The sequence below is a fragment of the Phyllobates terribilis genome, unplaced genomic scaffold (assembly GCF_046119375.1).
Source record: "Phyllobates terribilis strain yellow unplaced genomic scaffold, ASM4611937v1 Scaffold_5__5_contigs__length_657084704, whole genome shotgun sequence".
Classification (NCBI taxonomy): Eukaryota; Metazoa; Chordata; class Amphibia; order Anura; family Dendrobatidae; genus Phyllobates; species Phyllobates terribilis.
In genome coordinates this window covers 74,306,764-74,334,054 of record NW_027362765.1, presented here as the reverse complement: position 1 = coordinate 74,334,054, position 27,291 = coordinate 74,306,764, and the positions used below count along the sequence as shown (strand labels likewise).

The window sequence follows — 27,291 nt, the reverse complement described above, 5'->3', positions numbered from 1 at the left end:
CCCCTGCCCAGCTGCAGGACTGACTCTGTAACTCTCCCCTGCCCGGCTGCAGGGCTGACCCCCTGTAACTCTCTCCTGCCTAGCTGCAGGGCTGACCCTCTGTAACTCTCCCCTGCCCAGCTGCAGGGCTGACCCTCTGTAACTCTCCCCTGCCCAGCTGCAGGGCTGACCCTATGTATCTCTCCCCTGCCCAGCTGCAGGGCTGACCCTCTGTAACTCTCCCCTGCCCAGCTGCAGGGCTGACCCTATGTATCTCTCCCCTGCCCAGCTGCAGGGCTGACCCTCTGTAACTCTCCCCTGCCCAGCTGCAGGGCTGACTCTCTGTAACTCTCCCCTGCCCAGCTGCAGGGCTGACTCTCTGTAACTCTCCCCTGCCCAGCTGCAGGGCTGACTCTCTGTAACTCTCCCCTGCCCAGCTGCAGGGCTGACCCTCTGTAACTCTCCCCTGCCCAGATGCAGGGCTGACCCTCTGTAACTCTCCCCTGCCCGGCTGCAGGGCTGACCCTCTGTAACTCTCCCCTGACCAGCAGCAGTTCTGACCCTTTGTAACTTTCCCCTGCCCAGCTGCAGGGCTGACCCCCTGTAACCCTCCCCTGCCCAGCTGCAGGGCTGACCCTCTATAACTCTCCCCTGCCCAGCTGCAGGGCTGACCCTCTGTAACTCTCCGCTGTCCAGCTGCAGGGCTGACCCTCTGTAACTCTCCGCTATCCAGCTGCAGGGCTGGCCCTCTGTAACTCTCTCCTGCCCAGCTGCAGTTCTGACCCTCTTTAACTCTCTCCTTCCCATCTGCAGAGCCGACCCTCTGTTACTCCCCGCTGTCCAGCTGCAGGTCTGACCCTCTATAACTCTCTCCTGCCCAGCTGCACTTCTGACCCTCTTTAACTCTCTCCTGCCCAGCTGCAGGGCTGACCCTCTGTAACTTTCTCCTGCCCAGCTGCAGTTCTGACCCTCTGTAACTCTCCCCTGCCCAGCTGCAGGGCTGACCCTCTGTAACTTTCTCCTGCCCTGCTGTAGGGCTGACCCTCTGTAACTCTCCCTTGCCCAGCTGCAGGGCTGACCATCTGTAACTCTCCGCTGTCTAGCTGCAGGGCTGACCCTCTGTAACTCTCCCCTTCCCAGCTGCAGGGTCGACCCTCTGTAACTCTCCGCTGTCCAGCTGCAGGGTCGACCCTCTGTAACTCTCCGCTGTCCAGCTGCAGGGCTGTCCCTCTGTAACTCTCCCCCTGCCCAGCTGCAGGGCTGACCATCTGTAACTCTCCCCTGCCCAGCTGCAGGGCTGACCCTCTGTAACTCTCCCCTGCCTAGCTGCAGGGCTGACCCTCTGTAACCCTCCCCTGCCCAGCTGCAGGGCTGACCCTCTGTAACTCTCTCCTGCCCAGCTGCATGGCTGACCCTCTATAACTCTCTCCTGCCCAGCTGCAGGGCTGACCCTCTGTAACTCTCCCCTGTCCAGCTGCAGGGCTGACCCCCTGTAACTCTCCCCTTCCCAGCTGCGTACACTCCATTATTTCTACATAAATGGGATACATTAAACCATAGCATTAACCATATAATTACGGCACTTTTCATCAATGTCCTGTAATAACAGTAGATCCCGCAGCATCACAAATATACCTTTATGTCACACAGCAATTTATTTCAGAGATACCCAGCATCTTCTATTCCTTTACACCTGGAACATGGCAGTCATTTTTATTGATTCCTCAGCTTTCATAATCCTTCGATCTTAATCCTGTGGTGTGTCAAACCCAATACCTGCCAAACAAATCCGGTCTGCCGCTATATCCTGACACAGAAGACTCAGATTTTGATCAAGACAGAATTTTTCAGTGGAATGAAAATACCAAATGTTTCCGGAACAGCGATAAAAAAAACCTGTGAATTTCACTGATTATTGGACGACAGACTCAGATTCCAGTATTAATGATGAAATATCATCTCATAACCATATGGGTAATCAGGAAATTGTAGGGAGCTCAGCAAGTTTAGATGGTCAATCCATAGGGAACAACAAAAGCAAATGAAATACGAGATTCGGCTTCCAGAGCAAACAGGTCTCACCTGCAGGGGAACAACCGATTGATGTTTTGAGTTATAGCATTATTCTGAATTTTCAGGATTCTTAGGCTGAGTTCACATGATGCGTATTTAATGCGTTTCCGCGGCGTTTTTGCAGTTGCGTAAACGCCGCGAAAACGCATTAAAAACGCATGGTAGAAGGGCAGCAATGTTCCCCAATTGAAATCCGCATGTGCTGTGCCCATGATACGGATTTTTCCGCAGCGTAAAGGCTGCGCTCAAAAATCCGCCGCATGTCAATTAATTTTGCGGAAACGCGGCGTTTTCGCCGCCATTGACTTGCATTAGAACGCGCCAATTCCGCAAGACTGCATCTGTACTTGCGTAATTGGCGCTTTCTAACGTGCGGATGGTACCCGAGTGTGAAGGAGAGGAGAGTCTCATCCACACCCAGGTACCATTAAAAAAGCTGTAAAACAAGATAAAATAAAAAATAAATGTATTCTTACCTTCTGTCGGCCCGCGCACCGCTCCTACTTGGTTCCCGGCACTTGCTGTGAGTTGTAGGACCTGCGCTGACGTCAGAGTCATGTGACGGGTCACGTGACGCTGACGTCGGCAGGTCTTTCAATTCAATGTTGCCGGCGAGGGAGAATGGATTGAGCTGGACAGCGCGGGCCATCGGAGGTAAGTATATACACTCTCTTGGGTCACACTATATAAATCCCTGTCGGCTGCATGGATTTATATAGTGTGACCTAGTTGTCAAGCACTTTCCAGGTGATGCTTAAATCGCCTGGAATGCGCTTGTCAATCCACATGTGGAAACGCATGTGGATCCGCATGTATTCTGCAGGAAAAACGCATGCACAATCTGCATGCGTGTTTTCTGCCAGGGAGATGCAGAAATGCTGCAGAAATTTTCTGCTTCATTTCTGCATCGTGGGCACATAGCCTTATTCTAAAGTTTTAGATGCCTTACTAGAAACCTAAAGGATAGCATCATCTGATAACAAAATGTCTCCATTTACATGTGAGGTCCTCTCTTCATTAAAGGGGTATTTAAGGGGTATCCTATCCCAATATGTAGTAGGTGTAATAATAATAATAATAGCAAATATCTCCAATTAGAAATGTAGTATACTATTTTTGATTCGCGATCTCTCTTTCCTCATGTGCAGGCATCGCAGGACCTTAGGTATCCATGGTTACGACCACTAGCAACTAGCTAACTGTGACTTTATCAGTGGACATAATCATGGATACCTGAGGTCCTGCGATGCCTGCACATGAGGAAAGAGAGATAGTGAATCAAAAATAGTATACTACATTTCTAATTGGAGATATTTGCTAATATTATTATTACTACACCTACTACTTATTGGGATAGGATCTTGGAGATGGGAATACCCCTTTAAATGCTCCCTTGCCTGCTGGCTCTGCTTTGGACCTGTTTTACAAACAGGTTGTCAGAGATATTTAAAGGGGTTAGCTGGGCTTTTTTTTTAATATTGTAATCCTCCTATGAACGCCGGCTCATGGCCGGCTGAAGCATTGCAATGTACAACAGGCGATCACTTGATCGCAGCTTCAAGTCCCCTAAGGGGACTATTAAATACTATATTAAAAAAAACAAATATGAAAAAAATCACAGCTTCATATCCACAATTGCCCCATTGAAAATAAAACAATGAAAAAAAAAACACATTTGGTATTGCTGCGTTAAGAAATGTCGAAATTTGTGATTTTTTTTTTCACCGATTAAAAAAAAACAAAAACTTATACATGTTTGGTAGCTGCATAATCGTACTGACCTAGGGAATCATATTGCTGGGTCAGTTTTACAATATAGTGAACAAGGTAATTAAAATATCCAAAACCCTATTGTGGAATTGCACTTTTTTTGCAATTTCAATGCACTTGGAATTTTTTTCTGTTTTTCAGTACATTGTGGTAAATGAAAGGTGTTATTTAAAAGTACAACTCGTCCCGCAAAAAACAAACCATCATACTGCTATATTTACCGGCAAAAAAAAAATTATGGCTCTCGGAAGAAGGGGAGGAAAAAACGGAAAATCGCCCGAGGGTGAGGATGCGGGGTATTGGGCTTAATATTCTTATTTTTAATTGAGTAACTTGTATTTTTCTTTTTTACTTTTCACTGTATTTATTAATCTTCTTAGAACAGAGATGAGGAACCTCAGGCCCTTGACGACTTTTATCCGGTCCCCGAGCAGATTCCTGGGGATCACAGTACTTGGGCCGACAGCTGCATTTTGACTGCCGCAGGCCCTTTAATTTCTTCTTGCTCTGTGAGCACGTACACACAGTGTTCACTACTGAATGCTGAGGCACGTGCAATGAAAGGTTACGTCCTGACACCAGTGCCAGCGTCAGGACGTACCTTGTGGGCAGAGTTAGCACGTGATTTAGGTATACATATCCAAATGGCCCTCGGCAGAAAAACTGTTCCCCGCCCCTGCATTAGAGGATTTGAGCCTCCAATCATCAATTGATTGTACTATATTCTGCAGTACTTCAGTATTGGTCTATGTAGTAAAAATCACAGTCTCCTATTGACTCACCCCCTGGGCCGTGGGGCACTCGGAACCGGGCTTCAGGGCAATGCTGGGAGTAGTAGTGGCGACCTGGTCCCGTGGCTCAGGGTGGTCAGACCAGTGGCAGTCTTTTATATATTTTAGGTAATGTCCGACTACGCCACCCGTGGATTGCGGTCAGAGTGAACCGCCGCTGCAGAGCAGACCGCTGAGGCTGGTGTTGTGGGTGCAGCAGGGAATAGTACAACTCCCCACGGGAGGAGTGTAGCCCCAGGGCAGTGAGCGTAGATGGTGGGTTTTGTAGTGCTGGTCGTCCCAGTACCATTAGTGCTGGCGCAGTAAGAAACACAACGACAACGTGCTGCAGTCCAGGGTCTTTTACTCACAGTTCGTATACTCCAAGTCACTTTCGCCGGTAATGATTGCCCGAGTTGTGCTGCGTCCACCAGGTGAGGGGCTCGGTCAACCCCCAGGCAATTCAGGAGTATGGCACAGGACTCCCTTCTATCCTTTCTCTGGCTCGTGCCCCACCAGTGACCAAACATCTGTCCAGCTGCCGCGGATCTATGCGGGTAAACGTGGGCCCCGTTTCCCTTCTATCCTATATGGTGCCTTCCTAGCAGGTTTAGCAGGGGGTCGCACCAGCAAATGATCACGACCTCCGGTTCTTGGCTGAGGGATAATTTACCTTCACCAATTTGGGATCCAGTACCCTTTTCTGCCTGACCCTTCACCCGATATCTCGTGGGTTCTTAGGGTCCCTTCTGCCTTCTTGTTTCTGAGCCCTTCTGCTTCTCTGTCACTTCTCCTCCTTTCCTGTTCCTTCTTCTCCTCCTTCCTCGGACTTTTCTCTAGGCCTACTTCTCCTTCTCCTCCCAGGCTCCGGCCTTCACCATAGGCCTGCCTTTGAGCAGAGCTCCTACAGAGCCTCCGCTCCCTGTCTTCTCCTCTCACTGTCTGAACACTGATCTAAGATGGCTCCTCCATTTTATCTGCTTCTCTGTGCTGAGCTCAGGTGACCTGCCCCCAATGAGCTCCTACCTATGCTACAGAAACCGTCCCCTTCTGCTCCAACATCACTGGGTTTTCCTCCCCCCTCCCAACTCCAGCCAGGGACATGGTCTGTCGTGCCTGCATACTAATGGGAACACCGTTGAGCTGTCCCCCGGAAATGGGGTGTGTGTGATGCATGCAGCTAACTGAGCCCTGGTCCACACTCCATCCTTACCTGGGAGTGGAATATCACACCTCTGGCAGAGGTGCAATACCCCTGTAGCTGCCGAACCCTCGGGGCGCTACACTATGAAGCCCGGTCACAGGCTGGGTTCCAATGGATCGACAGGATGGCGGGCATGGACGTCTTCAACAGACTCCCGGCTATCATAGCATCCCATTGTCACTCCTTAATTGTGTTGCACGGGCGCAGATGGACGCAAAGAATGACCTGTTCTCATGCTGGTGTGCTATTAAAGGGGTTGTCCGGTCTAGAGCTACAAGTCTGCTGTCACTCTATGTGACTTCAGTGTTGGCACCGGGAGCGGTGATCATGTGCAGGGCTATGGAGTCGGAGTCGGTGTCCATTTTGATGGAGTCAGAGTCAGTATAAAATGGACCGACTCCGAGTCCTAAAATATATAATATATTGGGTACAGTAGTTCAATGCAGTTTGTGGGGAATATTTTTTCATAAGAATTTAGGAAAGTTATGAAATGTCCTATAAATGTCTGTCCTATTCCTGATCTAAGGGTCTAGACTTTTAGCTGAGATGAATCTGTGCTACAGTAAGTTAATCACTTAAACATGGGCTATGTATGAGGGAGTCGGAGTTGGAGTCGGTGTCATGGAAATTGGGGAGTCGGAGTTGGAGGTATGGCTTACAGACTGCTGGTATGTTATTTTCATACTCCCGGCCACAAGCCGACTAGATGATGTTAGGATCATTCAGCCATGGAGGGTCCTTGTTGGAGTCGGGGTATCCCCGTAACAAGAAATACACAGACACGTAGTGTATAATCAAGTACTGGGAAGCCCCTGAGCGCGCCTGCCTCTATTGGAGCTGTCCCTTTTATTTATACTAATAATCTTAGTTTGTTGTCATACATGCGCAGTAAAATGCCTTTGTTCTACAAGCAGCGAAATAATGATTCATTACAGTGGAATGTTAATAAGAAAGTTTCATAAAAAATGTTAATTCATAGCAGTAGAAGGTTACTGAGACAGCTAAAAACAGGTTACAATCTAGTTTCCGGGCGTCAGTCCAAATGTCCAGATAAGGAAAGAATTACTTCATCTGTGTCTTACATCGTAATCTTGCGTGAAGCATCACTCCCATCATCCTCTCAGTCCCCCCTTTGATTCTTCCTTATGGACTTTTGGTAGAAGACCTGGTCCGGGATTTCTTTTCTTTCATATTCTTGAGTCCGTGTTACAAAGCTTATTTATGCATATTAAAATAATTTTTAATCCTATTTTAAACACTACATATATGACTACTATAATTAGCACAATCTGTAATATACCTTGCAGAATTCCAGCCACCCAACCTCCAATACCCTTAAACCAGTTCTTTGGGTTGAGAAAGGAGAAGGTGTCTGACCACCAGCTATCTTTATTTTGGTCATTGTGTCTGTCATATTCATCCCACATCTGCATCAACATTGGATACACAAAAAAAGTGCTGAATATTTTATTAGGAATTCCCATTTGGACCACATGTGGCCTACCTGAAGGTCTAGGCGAGTTGTCGGCTGCTCTTTTGTATAGTGTGTGTTTAGGTACTGCTTGCATGTCTACCTGCTGATTCTAAACTATAAATGTGGCCGGTGTTAAGCGTCCTAGAGTACATGTACCTTTTATTCCTACTGGGAGCCATTTGTATGCTCCATTTCCACAAATCCAGAAGGTTCCTTCAGGCAGATCCCATATTGCAGAGTGTTGGAGCACCAACCTATGTACCAAATCTAAAAATTTAGATACATTCTGAAGTATACACCAAGGGGGTTTTTGACCTAATGGACTACAGTATCCTGCATCTGGATTTTCACAAGTCGGTGTACCTGGGTCATATGCACTTGACTCATTACATAATATATTACCTGGTATCTTTGAACATGTATCATTGTTTCCATCGGGGAATAATTGTGAATATTTCCAACCATTATTGTGTATGTATTTTTCTACTATATCAGGTTTAAAAGGTTGAGAAGAAGATACTGTGCTACTAAAACTGAGTTGTATATTTTCTGTAGGAATTAACCCTAAGTCTGTTAGTCCCGTCTTATTTCTAGGAACCCATACACCTCCTTTAAACGCTAAATATTGTAAGTTGTTTATTTTTCCGGTCATATTACCTTGCCACCAGGGAAATCCCACCCACCCCACAACTGGGATGGCAACAGTGGTGTTCCATAATCTAGAATTAACGGTTTGGTTATTTGCTAATTTGTCTGAGCAATTAGTCCATGTAAACACTTCCTCAGGGGTCATGGGTACGGCCAGGAAGGGTATGCTCGTGGCTGATATTGGAGAATGCGTACAAATCCAACAGTCTGCTATTTTCTGTCCGCCATCGAGCAGCCCGTTTACCAATGTCTCATGATGTTTTATAAATTTATTATCTGTAGGTTTTGGGGAACTTAGTTTATCCCACAGGTCTCCCTGATCTATCGTTATAGCTAACACAAGTACAATCACCACTATTTCTTTTTGCAATGGCTTGCATGTACCCATGCTGATATTCCTTCCAATTTTACTGCAGTTGGAGTTGTCAATAACACCTGATATGGACCCTCAAATCTGGGTTCTAGCGTTCTTCTGTTATGTCTTTTTACGTAGACTTCGTCTCCTGGTTGCAGCTTGTGCGTTCCCTCAATGGAATCTGGATCTGGAATGGAAGAGAACACTAAAGAGTGTATTTTAGACACATGCTTACATAAATTTTGCACATAAGCAGTTAAGCTTTCAGTTTCTAACATTAAAGTCTGTGGGAAATACAATCCTGTATTGGCAACTCTACCAAACAATATTTCATGGGGGGTGAGTTTGCTCTTTCCCTGGGGGGTGTTTCTGACTGAATACAATGCTATTGGGAGACACTCAGTCCATGGTTTCTGTGTTTCTGCCATGGCTTTCTGTATTTTTAACTTAAGTGTTCCATTCATTCTCTCAACCTTACCAGAACTCTGTGGGTGGTAAGGGGTGTGTAGTTCACTTTTTATACACAACATTTTCATTACATTCTGAAAGATCTCTCCAGTAAAATGTGTACCTCTATCTGACTCGATCACTTCTGGGATACCATAACGGGGTACCAGTTCATGTGCTATTTTTACTGCAGTGACTTTAGCCGTGGCTGTATGAACTGGATAAGCCTCTGGCCACCCCGAAAACATGTCCACACATACCAGTACATACTTATAGTGTCCATGCTTAGGCATCTGGATGTAATCGATCTGAAGTCTCTGGAACGGATATAGTGGTCTTACATGGTGCTTCTGGGGGGTCTTAACAGTCTGTCCTGGATTGTGGGCTAAACAGATTTCACAAGAACCACATTTTGCTCGAGCTACCTGGCCGAACCCTGGGGCTAACCACTTCTGTCTGACCCTCTGTATCATACCGTTTGCAGACACATGTGTAGGTCCGTGGGCTTCACTGACCACAACAGGGTACCATGCTCGGGGGAGACAAAGCTCATCTCCTTTTCTCCATAGTCCTTCTTTTTCTTCTGCCCCCTGTTTCTGCCACTCTTCTTTTTCTTCTCTACTCACCTGCTGGTGGGCTTCTTTGAGCCGTGTAATTAAGTCAAATTCTGATACTGCACTAATAGTGTGGTCAGTTGTCAGAGGTTTTACTGCAGCTCGCTTAGCAGCCTTGTCGGCTCGGTCATTACCCCTAGCTATCTCGGTGTCGAGTCTTACATGTGCAGGTACTTTTATTACTGCTACTTGTTTGGTTGAGGCAGCTGATTCTAGGATTTGTCTAATCATTTGTCCATGTTTTACTGGTTGACCTGAAGCTGTCATGTAACCTCCAGCTCTCCATATACATCCAAAATCATGTACAATACCATATGCATATCAGTAAAAAATATTAGCGGTTTTTTCTTTTGCTAACTGTAATGCTCGTATTAGAGCTAATAGTTCAGCTTCCTGGGCTGAACAGCTGGCCTGCATTGGCTCAGCTTCAATAACATCATAATCTGATACAATGGCATAACCTGTGTGAAAGTTACCAGTTTCATCTGCATACCTACTACCATCTATATACATATGTAGGTCTGGATTGTCAAGAGGGGTGTCCTGTACATTAGGTAGCCCTTGTGTTTCTTGTTCTATACACTGTAAGCAATCATGTATTATATTGTCTTGTTCGTGGTATTGTAAAAAATTTTCATCTTCGTCTTCCTGACCTCCTTCCACTCCCCCCTTTGTCTCTAGTGGTAACAGAGTGGCTAAATTTAGAGACAATATGCGGCGAAAAGTGAGGTTTGGTGGCATTAGTAAGGAGCATTGTAATCTAAGATGTCTAGCCATTGAAATGTGTTTTGGCAATACCTGATTCAGTATGCCATGTACATCATGTGTAGTTTGTACTATTAAGGCATGGTCTAGTACTATTTCTGAGGCTTTTTCTACCAAAAGAGAGACAGCTGCTACTACTCTGACACATGATGGTGCAGCTTTGGTAACATTATCTAATTGAGCAGAATAGTATGCAACAGGTCTTTGTTTATTTTTATGTTTCTGTGTTAGTACTCCTGTAGCATGATTAGACATTTCCGCAGCCATTAATTGGAATGGTTTGGCGTAGTCTGGGATTCCCAAGGCCGGGGCTGACATGAGACCTTTCTTGAGGTCTTGAAAGGCTATGAGCGCTAATTCAGTTAACTGGAAAGGCTCGATTTTTAAACAATCATATAGAGGTTGCATAAGCTGACTAGCATGTATAACCCATTGTCTGCAGTGTGATACTATTCCCAAAAATGCTCTTAATGTTTTGTAGTTCTTGGGAGGAACAAGATCTCTAATGATTTTTAGTCTGTCGGCGGTGAGGTGCCGAATACCTTGTGAAATGCAGTGTCCTAGAAATACTACCGTAGTCATACAAAGTTGTACTTTTTTCTTGTTAACTTTACAGCCCATGTCTGCTAGAAATATTAACAACCTTATTGTGTTGCTGTTTGCGGACTCTTGAGCAGGGGCACATAACAATAGGTCATCAACATATTGGAGAATTACAACCTCATCCGTAGGTTTGAAATTTTGAAGAACTGATCTCATAGCTTCTGAGTACAAGGTAGGTGAATGTATCATACCCTGTGGTAATCTTGTCCATGCTAATTGTCTATTCTTAAATGTAAATGCAAACAGTTTGTAACAGTCTGGGTGTAATGGTACTGAAAAAAATGCATTTGATAAGTCTATGACAGAAAATACTCGTGCTGTTGCTGGGATCTGTGATAGCAACGTGTGTGGATTTGGCACAACAGGAGTAATAGGTTCCAAAATTTTATTTATCTCTCTTAGATCATGTACCATCCGGTACCTAGCAGCTGACCCCTCAGTAGATTTCTTTTTTACGGGGTACAACGGTGTATTGGCTGGTGACTTTACTTCTATCAGTACTCCAGTTTTTAGATAATCTTTTATCTGTTCTCCTATGGCGTGTTCTTGTTGGGCACTAATAGGATACTGTCTCAATTGGGGTAGTGTCACACCTGGAACAGGAGTGACTTTTACAGGAGCTATTGGCATTAGTCCTACATCGGTGTCATGTTGTGCCCATAATTTTTCTGGTACCTCAGAAAGATCTAAAATAATTTGGGTAGGGGCAGGATCTTTCTCATCCTCTAAGGCTTGGACTTTTACAATGTTTTCTAGAGACTCTTGGTCATCAGGCACCAAAATTTGGACTCTACCATCCTTTGTCTCTTATCACTCCTGCTTTTCTAACCCGAATGTCCTCCCATAGTTTCCTGTTAAACCTGTCATGCCTTGCTACCTGAAAAGTTTTGCAAACTTTCCCTAAATTCTTAGTTGCTTCTACACCACACCTTTCTTTCACGATTGTATAGACATCTTGTTCATCATTTGTGGTCTTAGTCTGTTTGTTGCCCATTTTTCCTGACTATTCTTACCTTAGGAGGCTTTTTGGGTTAGATAAAATATATTCTATATTTTACCTTTCCTCGTTACCTATTCTGTCCTAAGGAGCCAGTATCTTGTTGCCCATTTTTCCTGACTATTCCTACCTTAGGAGGCTTTTTGGGTTAGATAAAATATATTCTATATTCTACCTTTCCTCGTTACCTATTCTGTCCTAAGGAGCCAGTATCTGAAACGGTTTCTCTGGACCGTTTTGTCTGAAGTGTAGAGTAATTCTAACACACATATATATGGCAACAAGGGCAAGACCAACAATACATAAAATGAACCATACAGTCTCCATTATATATCGTGTCCCTGGAGTATTATCATTACTTCCATGGGCTCATTCTGTCAATCTCTTATCCGTCAAAAAGGAGGACAAAGGTTCGGGAGTTAAGCGTGAGCGAAGGTTTCCCCGAAAGGACACAACCTTATGACTCAGTTAGGCAATCTCCGTAATACTTATGTCATCTACCTTAGTGCGGCTTATGAGGCTATTCCCGACATCCACATCTCTTTCATACCATCCGTTTCATAACCTTCTCTGACCTCTCCTTCGGCAGATCCTACAGTATATACATGAATGACCCGAGCTATAGGTATCCTTCTCTACTAGTTCCTCAATCCCAACACAAGATATGCATGAAATTTACGGACTATCGCAGAGCAGATGTAAGAGAACTAACAGTGTCTCTTACCTGGCCAGGTTTGTCATCTGCTGTTCCGATGTCCCAATCTCAGCGGTTACTCGTGCCGGTCGATGAACTTGAAGGAATACGCAGACCTCGGGTCCCTGTTTCGGGCGCCAGGAATTGTTAGGATCATTCAGCCATGGAGGGTCCTTGTTGGAGTCGGGGTATCCCCGTAACAAGAAATACACAGACACGTAGTGTATAATCAAGTACTGGGAAGCCCCTGAGCGCGCCTGCCTCTATTGGAGCTGTCCCTTTTATTTATACTAATAATCTTAGTTTGTTGTCATACATGCGCAGTAAAATGCCTTTGTTCTACAAGCAGCGAAATAATGATTCATTACAGTGGAATGTTAATAAGAAAGTTTCATAAAAAGTGTTAATTCATAGCAGTAGAAGGTTACTGAGACAGCTAAAAACAGGTTACAATCTAGTTTCCGGGCGTCAGTCCAAATGTCCAGATAAGGAAAGAATTACTTCATCTGTGTCTTACATCGTAATCTTGCGTGAAGCATCACTCCCATCATCCTCTCAATGAGCACAGCCTCGCTCCATGCAAATGTATTGAGTGAGGCTGTGGCCATTTAGTCGGAATGTGGCCGGGAAGTTGCAAATCACATACTAGCAGTCACATGATCACCGCTCCCGGCATCGGAGAATCCTCGCAATGCGCAATGCGCTCACTGTGAGGCTTCACAAGTCTGCAGTCACTCTATGCAGCTTTAGAGCTGACAACCCCTTTAATATACTCACTGATCGCCGTCTTCTCTGGTTTTCAGCGCCATGTAGCTGCTTTACTAGTGTAAGTCTATGAAACTCAGAACAGGACGCCATTGACTTCTGGTTCACACACAAATCCCTGTGTCATCTAGCAGGTCTGATTTCAGGTCACATGGGCTCAAGGAAACTGGAGCGGCAATGGGAACCTGGAAAGACGGCAATCAGTAAGTGTTCATGTACATCCCATAACTTACATAATTATGGGAACCAAACTGATGAGACATCTCAGCCCAGCTGTTATCAAGAAGCCCAAACACTGCTCTACTACATGTAGATAGCTGTGCCTGCTCCATTACACAACCGCAGCACTGCTGCATCTGTAGTACAAGAAATACAAGCATGGTTCCCATCCATGGGGTAATTACCAGCCCCGTCATCTCATCAATGATGCCACATTAAATCTGCATTACTAACTACCAGACATTGAGCCTCATCACTGGACACAGAATGGACCCAATGCATTACAACTGGCACTGACAGATGTAATGTAGGGGACAAGTCACAACTTTAGTAGCACGATAGATGTGAGGTGTAATGACCGGTGCTGCACTAGAGATGAGGACACAGGATCGCTGCTCTGTCACCTCCAATGCTGGGATGAATGACAGAGGGTGGCGCTGAGGCAGATACTAACAGCCAATGAGTGTGTAGTAGGCGTGACAGAGGGCGGTGCTGGGGAAGATGCTAAAAGTCAATGAGTGTGTAGTGGGCGGGCAGAGGGTGTGGCTAAGGCAGATACGACAAACAGCCAATGAGTGTGTAGTGGACGGGCAGAGGGCGGTGTCGAACACTGAGGCCTGGGACGGGGCTAGCCCTGGCTGTGAGGTTAGAAAAAAAGCCCAGCAAGCTCCCTGATCTGGGAGAGGAGAATGTAAATGAACTGGGTGCAGGGAATGAAGGGAATTTCAGGCTGAACAAAAAGTAGAAACCAAAAACAAAATTTATAGGGGTTTAATATATTGCAATACAGCACAGATTAAGTTAAAAAAAAATTTGTTTTTCAGGGTCAGACAACCTCTTTACTGTACCTATGAGGGAACACAAACTGAGGACCAAGGAGGAACAGGCTCTGAATTGATTGAGCTCCAACAGAGACATAGTTATAAAACCAGCAGACAAGGGGTGTAATATTGTGGTCATGTTAAATAATTACATAGGTTGAAAAAAAGACCAAGGTCCATCAAGTTCAACCTTCCGCCACCAATTTTAAATTCTTTATCTATAACCCACAATGCCATTTGTGCTAAGGAAAACATCCAACCCATTTGTAGAAGCTGTTATAGCGCCTGCCATTACTACCTCTTGTGGTTGGGCATTCCACAGTCTGACTACTCTAATTGTACAGTAAGTAAGAACCCTTTCTTATTTAGCTGCGGAATCGCCTTTTTTCCACCCGTAGTGAATTCCTCCTGTCCCATGCATACTAAATTGCTAAATCCAATTAACAATTACATGATAAAAATGCCTATATATCTTTAAGTTCAGATCCCACACACTCCCATGGAGAGCGATTGTGAGTTGAGAGAGGTATTATGACACAATTTTGAAAACAATGTAATGGTAGAATATCCTAAAATCATACTAGTATTCTATTACCAAAATCCATAAATGAATAGACGATCCCCTGTACGTCCTGTAATAGCGGGACAGGGTTCATTTACTTCTATCTCGATACTTGGACTGGATGTTACGCCCTTTGGTTGAAAAAACTCCCTTGTATATACAGGACGCAGGATTTTTTGTTACAAATTCTGGCCCAGCTTAATTGGCAAGACGGATTTCATATGGCAACGATCGACATCGAGAGCCTGTACATCCACATCCCACACGGTGCCGGTATACAGGCTGTAAGACATCGGTTGGAGAATAATAATATCGAGCGTTAACTATTGATGTTTATATGTAAATACTTATACTTTGTTTTGGGACATAATTTCTTTCAATTTGCGCAACACTGGTATACCCAGGCAGCTGGTACCGCCATGGGTACCCCAGTGGTCCCGACATTTGCAAATATACTTTTGTGGCATTTTGAAACTTGACCTTATGACCTTGGAATAAATGAGCACAAAATAATGCACCAGTGGTGAGTGCAACTAATTTTTCTTCTACTTTTGTAATTTTTGAAGATTGTATTGCTGCACAGTTGAGCACCATCATGTCTGGTATTCTCTTTTAACCAGCATTGTATACTCCGGTGTTTTATACTTGCAGCATTGCTAGTCTGCAGATCTTTTGAATTGGATGTAAAGCTGATCACTAGATGTTGTCTGGATCGTCTCACAATTTTCTGGTTACGGAGACTGCTGGTTAGAATTAGGAGCCGCCAGTTTGGATTTATACAGAAAACCTGCAACTATGTAATAACTACTGTCATCTTGTCATTTTTGGTCATCTTGTTAAATGATCTTTTCTGTTCTTCTAAATCATTCCACGCGACGTCTCCATCTGTCTTTGACCTTTACAATTTTTGTTTCAGGGTAAAGATCTGACTCATGTTGATACTACAGAGACATATGTGAAGAATGATGAGCAGTGGAAAGAGGAGATTCTTACAGATAACTGCACAGGTGAGGAGTGACTGAGGTTGGGTTTGGAGCAGTGTTCTCACAAGATTCCTCGCCTCTCACTCAACAATCAGTAATCCTGAATTATTGGCTATTAAGTGGGCCTTTGAGGAATAGTGCCACTTCCTGCAAAGCTGCCAAACATAAAGTCACTTAACCCTAAGCAAGCTAGATGGGCTCTGTACTTTTCAAGATTTGATTTTGTTGTGATGTTTAGACCTGAGAATAAGAATATAAAAGCCGATGAGCTTTCCTGATGTTCCTGTCCATCTCATCTAGTTGCCTAAGTACCAATTCCTTTTCTTGCCATAGTTATATCTTCTGTATATCTATATCTTGTAGAGGAGATCTACAGATCCCAAGAGTTAGAACCCGATAATGTTACCACCCATAAATTGTTTGTTGTTCCGCCTCAGTACCATCTGTGAGTCCTACAGAGATCCCATCAATCAATTCTCGTATGTCACCATGGGAATAATAATACTCTTCAACTTGTGGCCATGTATTTTTGGTAGCAAACTATAGTTTGAGATTGTAAGGAATATGTGCTCGCTTGTGAAATTTGTGACCGAGCCAAAACGTCTCATACCAGTCACGCCAGACTCCTCCAACCCTTGCCCACTTCAAAAAGTCCTTAGAACCACCTCTCCATAGGCTTCATTACTTACCTCCTCCACACATAAGGAAATACTGTTACTTGGGTAGTTGTGGACAGATATATCAGTGTCATTTTGTTCCTTTGCCTGGGTTGCCTAACTTTCAAACCTTAAAGAGGTTGTCCATTACAAGAGAACACCTTCTCAATAACAATGTTTGGCGCCAATAACATAAAAACACTGATACTTATCTCCCGTGCTGGCGCCGTTACAGCAGTGTTGGCACTCGTGTTCCCGGGACTGTCCTGCGGTTGTTATGACACATGAGCCCTGCACCCAATCAGCGCCGGCGTCACTGTCCCTGCCTTCGGACAAATCGAGCATCAAGAGGAAGTCAGAGAGCAGCCGCAGCCCTGACAACAACTCAAAACAAACAACGGTAACCCTGGCACGTGCTGCAAACACATTTTCTTCAGCAGTGCTTAAGGTGTGCCATGCGTCAATGGAGAAAATTACTTTCAGCAGAAGATTTCATCCACAATAAGTTCATGCTCAAAACTAATAATTCTCCTCTCCATAATCCAAGCAAGCCTACTTCACCACTCTCATCACATCACTATCCGACAATTCAAAACAACTCTTCAAAACTTTCCATACCCTCTTGAGCCTTAGATTACAGGGCCCTGTCACCAACCTCAGTACTGTCGATTGACCACTTATTTCCAAGAAAAAATTCAACCATATCCATCAAGACATTTTCGCACAATCCCCTGACACCAATGATCCTATTCCCTCACATCTGCTTGAGTCGCTCTCCCAGCTGTCACTTCCTACCTAACTAAAGTATGTAACCTCTCTCTCTCTTTAGGGATGCTTTCCTTCTTCATTCAAACACTCCATCATAACCGGCCTCTAATCTCCTCTTCATCTTTATACTCCTGGAATGCTTGGTACATTCTTGTCTAATACACTATCTCTCATATAACTTTTTTCTTGACCATTTACAAACCAGTTTCTATTCTGTACACTATACTGAAACTGCCCTTACTAAAATCTCTTAACGATTTATTAACAACCAAATCCAATGGTTACTACTCCCTACTGGATCGTCAATTCCTCCTCACCATGCTCTGCTTTATTGGCCTCACGGACACCTTTCTCTTTGTTCTCCTCCTACCTTTCTGACAACTCCTTTACTGTATAATTTGCCAGCTCTTCTTTCTCTAATCTTCCACTTACTTGTCAAGGTTTGATCCTAAGCCATTTCCTCTTCTCTCCATACACTGCCCCTTTTGGATTAACTATCAGCAGATTTGGTTTCCAGTACTATCCACATACTAATTGCACACAATTATACACCTTCACCTGACAGCTCTCCCACCTTAGTACAAAATACCAGGGATTGTTTGTCTGCTGTCTCTAGCATCATGTCCTCCCTTTATCTGAAATTGAATCGCTCCAAAACTGAACTCCTCACATTCCCTCCCTCTATAACCTACCTTTTACTTCATGTTGAAATTGGCTTGGGTGGTTCAACCATAACTCCCAAGCAGAATGCTCGCTGTTTTGGGGTCATATTTGACACAGAACTTTTATTCAGTCCCTATTTCCAATCACTCAATCGCTCATGTTATCTGTATCGTTAAAACATCTCCAAAATCCAGCCTATTCTCACCTTTGAAACTGCAAAATCTTTTACTGTCGCTCTTATTCATTTTCATCTAGACTACTGCAACTCTCTACTGATCTGTCTCCCTCTTACCAAATTTTCTGCTCTCCAATTCATCCTGAATGCATCAGCCGTGGTTATATTTCTGTCCAGCCGCTATACCGATGCCTCCTCCTTGTGCCAGTTATTGCATTGGTTACCCTTTCACTGCAGAGTACAATATAAACTTATCTCTTTAACTCACAAAGCTCTCCACAATTCTGCATGACTCTACATCTCCTCCCTCTGTGTATCACCATACCCGTGCTTTCCATTCTGCAACTGATCTAGGACTAACCTCCAAAATCTAAATCTCCCACTTCCGTCTCCAAAACTTCTGTGCCTGTTTTCTGGAATGTACTAACCCAGATCATTCGATAAATATCTAGCCCCCAAACTTTTAAGCATGCTTGAAAAACACATATCTTATAACCTCTTTCCACTAATCTACTTTTTAGCTGTTCACTCTGTCTAAAATTTTCTCATTCTGGTTCCTCCTATTCATCTGTCTCCACATCCTCTATGCACCAATTAGCACTTGGTAACTGTTCAGATACTGACAGATGACTGCTCATATCGCTTTATATCATAACCCCTATTTATTATAATGATGACTGGACCTTACATGACAGAGCTTTTTATCTGTGTCCCCCCTATTTCCTTATAGATTGTAAGCTTGTGATCAGGACCCTCACTCCTCCTGTAACTGTTGAACTATGTGTTACTTTGTAATGTCTTTATTTGTATATTTCCCCTCTTAATTGTAAAGTGCTGCAAAATACGTTGGCACAATATAAATAAAAATATTATATGTTTGCCTATTCACCGTCCCGTCCTAATAGGGGGCAGTCTTGAGTATGAGGTACAAAAGATCCCTGAGTACGAGGTACAAAAGATCCCTGACTCTCGGTTTGTGAGAATATCCTTTCATTTCTTGTTCATTGGAACTGGCACTGAGGGTCCAAAGGTTTTCGTAAGATTGGGTGGGGGGGTATTGTGACATCTTCTCAGTACCATTCCGGCATCTGACGTCCTACACTCTGGCTGATCTTACTCCTGTTCCCGCGCTGGGCAGCTCTCTCGTTTCTCTCCCCGCAGGCGCTCCACGATTCATTGTACCCTGCTATTGTGGTCACAATCGTATGGTCTGATGACTCTCACCGCCAGATGCCACACACTAGTAGTCCACCGGCACCATCATTGACTGTCATCAAAAGTCCCTCCCCTCTCCAGGTTTCCTCCTGCTGCTAGTTAGTAAAGCTGAATTTGGCATAATGTATTAGTCGGTTGAAGTGGGCAAATGAATAGCACGGTGCACAACACAGTTACATAGCTTCCCTGAAACTGTATTTAAAATAGTATATGTTATAATATGTGTGGTGCTATCATATCACCACACTTATTAGAATGTATATTTCTATATACCGTATTTCTCAGACTATGAGACGCACTTTTTCCCAAAAATTTGGGAGGAAAATAGGGGTGCGTCTTATAGTCTGAATGTAGCATACCGAGTGGGGCAGGCGGTGGAGCGAGGTTACAGAAGGCAGGGTCGCCACAGCAGGAAGCCAGCGGTGACAGGAGTGGGGTGATACTGAGGGGCCTGGGCTGGGAGGAGGGGGTTTCCCGGCAGTGTGAGGCAGGAGCCATTGATCTCGTGGCAGCGGGCTTCAGGAGAATGAGCCGAGATCTAAATCTGCGCATGCGCCGCCTCTAGTGGCTGTTTTCCACACAGTTGCATAGCTCCACTGGGGGTGTACAGACATATAAATTATAATACATATGGTGATATGTTGGCATCACGCATTAAAATATATATTACTTTCTTAGTGGGCGGCACGGTGGCTCAGTGGTTAGCACTGCATCCATGCAGAACTGGGGTCCTAGGTTCAAATCCAACCAAGGAAAACATCTGCAAGGAGTTTGTATATTCTCCCTGTGTTTGGGTGAGTTTCCTTCCACACTCTAAAGACATACCGAGAGGGAATCTAGATTGTGAACCCCAATGGGGACAGTGCCGATAATATCTGTAAAGCGCTGGGGAATTAATGGCACTATATAAGTGAGTAAAATAAATAAATCTACAATTCCAGGGGAGCTTTGTAACTGTGTGGTGCACTGTGCTATATACTGCTGCTAGAGTCCAGAGGATTTAGTTGGGTGTAATTCTCAGTATCTGTATTATTGTGTGTGTGTGTGTGTGTGTGTGTCTGTCTATATATTGGTGGATGGAGCGAGACATGATGTCCCAGATGTGCTCAATTGGATTCAGGTCTGGGGAACGGGCGGGTCAGTCCATAGCTTCAATGCCTTCATCTTGCAGGAACTGCTGACACACTCCAGCCACATGAGGTCTGGCATTGTCCTGCATTAGGAGGAGCCCAGGGCCAACCGCACTAGCATATGGTTTCTTAAGGGGTCTGAGGATCTCATCTTGGTACATAATGGCAGTCAGGCTACCTCTGGTGAGAACATGGAGGGCTGTGCTTCCCTCCAAAGAAATGCCACCCCACACCATTACTGACCCACTGCCAAACCGGCCATGCTGAAGGATGTTGCAGGCATCAGATCGCTCTCCACGGCGTCTCCAGTCTCTGTCACATGTGCTCAGTGTGAACCTGCTTTCATCTGTGAAGAGCACAGGGCGCCAGTGGCGACTTTGCCAATCCTGGTGTTCTGTGGCAAATGCCAAGCGTCCTGCACGGTGTTGGGCTGTGAGCACAACCCCCATCTGTGGACGTCGAGCCCTCATACCACCCTCATGGAGTCGGTTTCTAACTGCTTTTGCAGACACATGCACATTTGTGGCCTGCTGGAGGTCATTTTGCAGGGCTCTGGCGGTGCTCCTCCTGTTGCTGTTCCTGAGAACAGAGAAATGGTCTATGGTCACCACCTGCAGTACCACTCATTTATAGGGGGTATCTTGCTAATTGCCTATCATTTCTACCAGTTGTCTGTTCCATTTGCACAACAGCAGGAGAAATTGATTCACAATCAGTGTTGCTTCCTAACTGGACAGGTAGATTTCACAGAAGTTTTATTGACTAGGAGTTACATTGTGTTGTTTAAGTGTTCCCTTTATTTTTTTGAGCAGTGTATATATATTCAGGGTGTAAATCTAAATATATAGCCTCTAATTTTTTTACATTTGGGGTGTGGTCTTTTTTAGGGGGTGTGGCAAATTTTGAGCGTCTGTAAATTTTGGTCCAGTTGTCCAGAAAAAATATAATAGTAGATTGGCAACCCTGAGTATAGAATTAACTGCTGTCAGTGTTTGCTCTCTGCTGTATGGTGTTGGTGGGTCTGCAAGCTAATTAAGCTCCTGAAATCCTGCTGTCCACTGCAGGTTATAATGTGATTTGCTTCTGTGAAACTTGTGCCTTCCTATTCTCCCAGTGGACATTCCTGATGTTTTACCTCAGCTCACTTTTTTACTATTCTTTTTGTATGATTTTGTCATTACATTAACCTCCTGGTTCTGACCTGGTTACTCGACCATCCTCTTGCCTCCGGTTCACTTCTCTGTATAGCTATAGCAGCTCTTCCCAGGAAGCAATCCAGGTGACCCAATTGTAAGACCAGATCCCTGTACAGGGGTTAAGGGGTGAAAGCCATAGTTCTCCTGGCATGTGCCAGACGGAGTGGCTTGCGACAAGACTGTCCAAGGTAGATTTTTTGAGCCTGCAGCCTCTGACAGACATAACAATGTGTACATGACCAGTCTGTGCTCCTCCCATGTGCTTTCCTCCATGCTAGAGTGCATGAGATGGAAACATGTAATAAAACTGATTAGTGGCCTCTTTATGAGTCTCTTCTGAACATGTGGAAATGATTGGTGACCGACAGAGAGAAACATGAACCTACAGAGAAGATGGCTACAATAGAGAAGTGAAAATTTGAAAGCGCACAACCTGGTGGGCTAAGACCATAAACTATCAGCCATTCTTTTGTGGTATACTGCCTTAGTCTGTCAATAATTCAATTGTATATATAATTTCCACAGAAATTGTAAAAGTGTATAAAAATATTAATATAATTCAAATGCAGTGTTATTTAAAATTAATAAAGTCAGTTTTATTCTTGGCAGATGACTGTACCACGAGCTCCGAGGGACATCTGATACTCTCAGATTTTGCAGCTGATAATTGTAGTAGAACATCTGATACATATGAAGAACATGTAATTTTCACAGATACACCGGAAGGTCATCTAAGAAAAAATCTGTCATCTGATCCTTTTGAAAAGGTCCTCTCTTCTGCTTCATCAAAGACAAATATACAAACTGACAGCAAGAGAAGTGCTGAGGAAAATGAAATAGCTTACATAGGGGAGAAATCATTTTCATGTTCAGAAGGTGGAAAATATTACACTAGTAAATCAAGCCTTGTTTCACATCAGAGAATTCACACAAGGGAGAAGCCGTATTCATGTTCAGAATGTGGGAAATATTACAGAAGTAAATCAAGCCTTGTTTCACATCAGTTAACTCACACAGGGGAGAAACCATATTCATGTTCAGAATGTGGGAAAGGTTATAGGGATAAATCAGAACTTTCTATACATCAAAGAACTCACACAGGGGAGAAGCCATATTCATGTTCAGAATGTGGGAAATGTTTTACAAAAAAATCACTTCTTGTTGAACATCAGAGAATTCACACAGGAGAGAAGCCATATTTCTGTTCAGAATGTGGAAAATGTTTTACTCAGAAAGCAAATTTTATTAGACATCAGAGAACTCACACAGGGGAGAAACCATATTCATGTTCAGAATGTGGGAAAGGTTTTAGGGATAAATCAGAACTTTCTATACATCAAAGAACTCACACAGGGGAAAAGCCATTTTCATGTTCAGAATGTGGGAAATGTTTTAATCGGAATTCAAATTTTGTCAAACATCAGAGAAGTCACACAGGGACGTAGCCATTATATTTTTTTAATTGTTTTATTGATAACATGTACTAGAAAAACATATAAGTTATAGTAAAGTCACTTGTCTACAAAAGAAAGGGAAAGTGATTTAGTGCACTAAATGGTTATTAGAAAATGTATACAATTACCAATGACCATTAGTTATTGAAAACTAAGTATAAAATAATACACCTATATTTGAACAAAGTATGTATTTTACATTTATATAGCTACAGTATATAAGGGCTGGCTGATGTTTTCTTCCAACCTATTTGACATTGACCATGGAGAGATGATGCTATACATGATCAGTTGCCAAGGTAGCCATTCAGTGCCCCGCTTGTCTCATTCAAACGAGTCACCTATAGATGAGACCAGTGGCGTTCATAGATATCCTGAGGTGTCAAAGGAAAAGCCTTTAAACCACTTGTTTAGGGGTGAAACAGTAATTTAGTGTGGTCATGATCATGAAGAGTATAATTCACAACTTTTAAAGACGGAAAGAGAGCAATGTATTGTTCCATGAACCCAAAAATAGTCATGCCCCTTGGGGTGCGTTCCCACTATGAGCTTTTGGTGCATTTTTTATACTGCTTGTTTTTGTTGTGTCAAAAATGCAGCATCTTACAGTTCTAGCAAAGTGGAAAGAATTTATAGAAATCACATACCCACTGTGCTTTTTATTTATTTTAAATCAAATGTTTTTTATTGATTATTATGAATTTTTTTCAGAAATGAAAAAAAACAAACCAAGACAAAGATTGGAGGAACGCTGTCCTCTACTCCCCAACCATAAGACATTTCACATAAATTGTTTGTTTCTTGTTTCTGCAGGATAAACGGTAGATGACCATACACTTGATCATAATAACAATAGTCACTCTACATTTTTACAGCTTATGAAAATAATAAGGACATACTTATTTATTCTCAAGGAAGTTTAATTTAAGGTGTCATATAAACATAACTCAAAACAAGCCGAGGCGAAATCTCTACAATCCCCTAGATGCCAAACCAGAACCATCAATCCATAAACCCCATAACTTATCAAATTTAGAGAGAGCGTCTCTTTGTAGGTATATGCCTTTTTCCAAATTTACTAGCCAGTTAACTTTATCAATAAATTCTGGTATCATAGGTTCCTGGTCTGATATCCAATTTTGGGCTATTAATTTCATTGCCATATATAACATACGTGCCACCGCAATTTTGCCATGTTCATCAGTAGTCAGATCTTCAACAAATCTTAGTATACATACTAGTGGTGAACGTTCTACATTAATTAAATCCTGTTAATGATTGCTGTAACTCCTTTCCAAAAGGACACTAAGTTAGGACAATTCCACATCATATGAAGCATGTCTGCTGAGTAAGTTTTGCATCTAGGACAATGAGGACTTGAACGAAATCCTATATTATGTAAAAATTGAGGCGTTCTATATATCTGATGTCTCGCATGTATGTTAGACATCAATTATAATCTGTGGGATTCGCTTAAGGATAATTGTGGAACTCTCCAATCTAACCAGTGATTTTCTTCTATAGGACCCATCACACTCCTTCGATCACATAGGATGGCTTGTCAATATAATGTCCAGGAGAATGTTATAAAGTAATGAGATCAGTCTACTAGAGTTATGTAGATTAGCTATTCTCTGTATTATTATATTTTGAGGTACCCCCACTTCCAAAACAATGCCTTTCTCTGATATGCGTGATGAAATTGTAGATATTTATGGAATTAAGAGTCAGGTAAACCATATTCATTTTGCAATTATGAAAATTCCTTAATCACATCACCTATTAGCACTTGATTAAGTCTATTTAAACCTCTGGAACTCCAGGACTTGAATCCAACCAGTTGGTATAGATTTGGAAGCCAAGAAGTGTTACATAATGAAGTAAATTGCGAAACCCCTTCTATACCCTGTAATTTTTTTCACTGTCTCCCAAAGTTTGTGGATTAATAAAATAGTCGGTATTTTACCTCAAAGTGTCCTAAATTTATGCAGCTCTACTGCTTCATAGAGTTTATCTGATTGGAAATAATGTTGCAGCAATATATGTTGAGCCCCCCACCCCAGTGTTGTCCCATCCACGAATATGTTGAAGCCGAGATGCCACATAATACAAACATGGATTACGGACTGCTAGACCTCCCATTGATTTGTTTCTTTGCAATGTTTAAAATACAGCAGTAGGGGTTTTAGAAATAACTACACAAAAAAATAAATGTAAACACAAGCAGGTGTAGTGCTATAGAAATTTAAAACTTAACATTTATTACCACTAGATAAAATATGTGCAATATACAAGGACCTAAAAACACAGATGTACTGTCTGTGATATTAGATAGCCAAAATACTTCCATATATTGTTGCGTCCAAAGATATAGATATATGTCATATAAGCATATTGTATCTCTGATGCAACCAAGAAAGTGTGGCAAAAAGAAAATGATGGAGCCTACGGGACACTATAACAACTTATTGTGTCTCAATATATGAGAACGCAGAAACATTAACCCCATCAGTGGTAACCATTTAACCTTGCTATATATAGAAATGGAACATCCTCACCAATTTTGACATCCGTTCCTGCTCTCAGACTTCAAAATAGCTCCATATAATGGGGGCAGACCAAGTCTCATACGGTCACCAGCCCATCACAATATACCGCTTCCGACGCGTTTCTTTGCCTTAGCTAGTCATCAGGGGAAAAAAGAGAAGACATGCGGTATGCACGCTGCCCACAATCGCGCAGCTCATTCACCAGACAGCGCCATTTGACACTCTGATAAGTCCTCTTTTAAATCCTAGTCGCGCTATACTCGCGATCGTGTCACTTCCGGTTCCGGTCAGCTGACATCCGGTATGTGGAACGCAGGTGCCGGCCGTGACACGCAAGCGTCACATCCGGTGTGCGCATCACAAACACGGAAAACCGCACACTACGGAGCGACGATTAAGGGGCACACAAGGTAACCAACTGACATCTTGTGTTGGATGGTGACATGAAACCCTCCCATCCAGAAGTACCCCAGGCCAGGGCAAATGTCCAAGTTATACAGTAGCTGACACCAATCCAGGCACATACCGTATGTACCGCGGTATATACTAACCGCGTATATTCTGCCCCAATGGTTCATGAGCTGGAAATACCTCATAGGTCAAAACCGCACAGTGGTGCCACGGCCCAGGTCGAGAGCGCACTTAAAGCCCAAACAAAAAATTATTATGAAAATAAAAATGGAAATCAAGGTGAAATTATGAAAAAAAAGGGGGAATATGGAGAAAAATGAAGAAAAATGGGAGGGACCGCACCTCACAGAATTAGAGGGAGAGAAAAGAGGGGGGCCAGGGGACCTATAAAAAGCCCTATTGAGCAACTAAAACAACATCACCCTACCTGGCAGTGGAGGTTGGCACCCTAAAACCTGCGCAAATGGCGCCCCCACTCCTCGACGGCTGTCCCTACACTCCTTTCCCTAATTCACCCTACACTTATAGGAAGGACCTATAAGACAGCTGTTCATTGAGGCCGTGAGGAGCCATTGTCCGCAGCCTAAAGATCCACTTCGTCTCCCTTTGCAGAATCAGTTTGTCCCAGTCGCCCCCTCTTGGCGGGACCATTACCTTGTCAATTCCCATGAATCGTATCATATCCCTGCTATTCGGGTGTGCGTTATTCACATGTTTCGCCAGGGGGGTGTCTCTTTTCAGGATGATATCCCTTTGATGTTCCCCCACTCTTCTCCTCAATTCCCTCCTTGTTTTCCCCACATACTCCATTCCACAGACACATTTGGCCATATAAATGATTCCCTTGGATCTACAGTTGATAAAATGTTTGACAACAAATGTTTTCCCGGTGACATTGCTTGTGAAGTCTTTTCCTTGTGTGATAACTTTACATGATACGCATCCGCTGCATCTAAAGCAGCCATTAATAGAACTTCTCAACCAGTTGTTCCCCAGATGGCCCATATAGTGACTATGGACCAATCTGTCCCTAAGGGATCTACCCCTTTTATAGGTAATCATGGGTCTTGAATCGACCACGTCACCAATGTCCTCATCCATTAGTAAAATTGGCCAATGTTTTTGTAGTATTCTACGGACTGTATATGACTGGTTGGAGAAGGTGGTGATGAGTCTGCAGAAAGTATTATCCTTATCCAAATTCGGGGATGGATGTAGCAAGGAGGAGCGGTCCCTGGCCAAAATCCCTTCATAAGCCTCAACTATTACCTTCTTTGGATAACCCCTCTCATAAAATCTTTGACAGAGGTCGGTAGCCTGGGCTTTAAAAA

At 43.5% G+C, this 27,291-nt stretch overlaps 1 pseudogene; it reads left to right on the top strand.

Moving 5' to 3' along the window:
- LOC141271468 (uncharacterized) overlaps window positions 1–27,291 on the top strand; it is a 339,948-nt pseudogene that overhangs the window by 151,592 nt on the left and 161,065 nt on the right.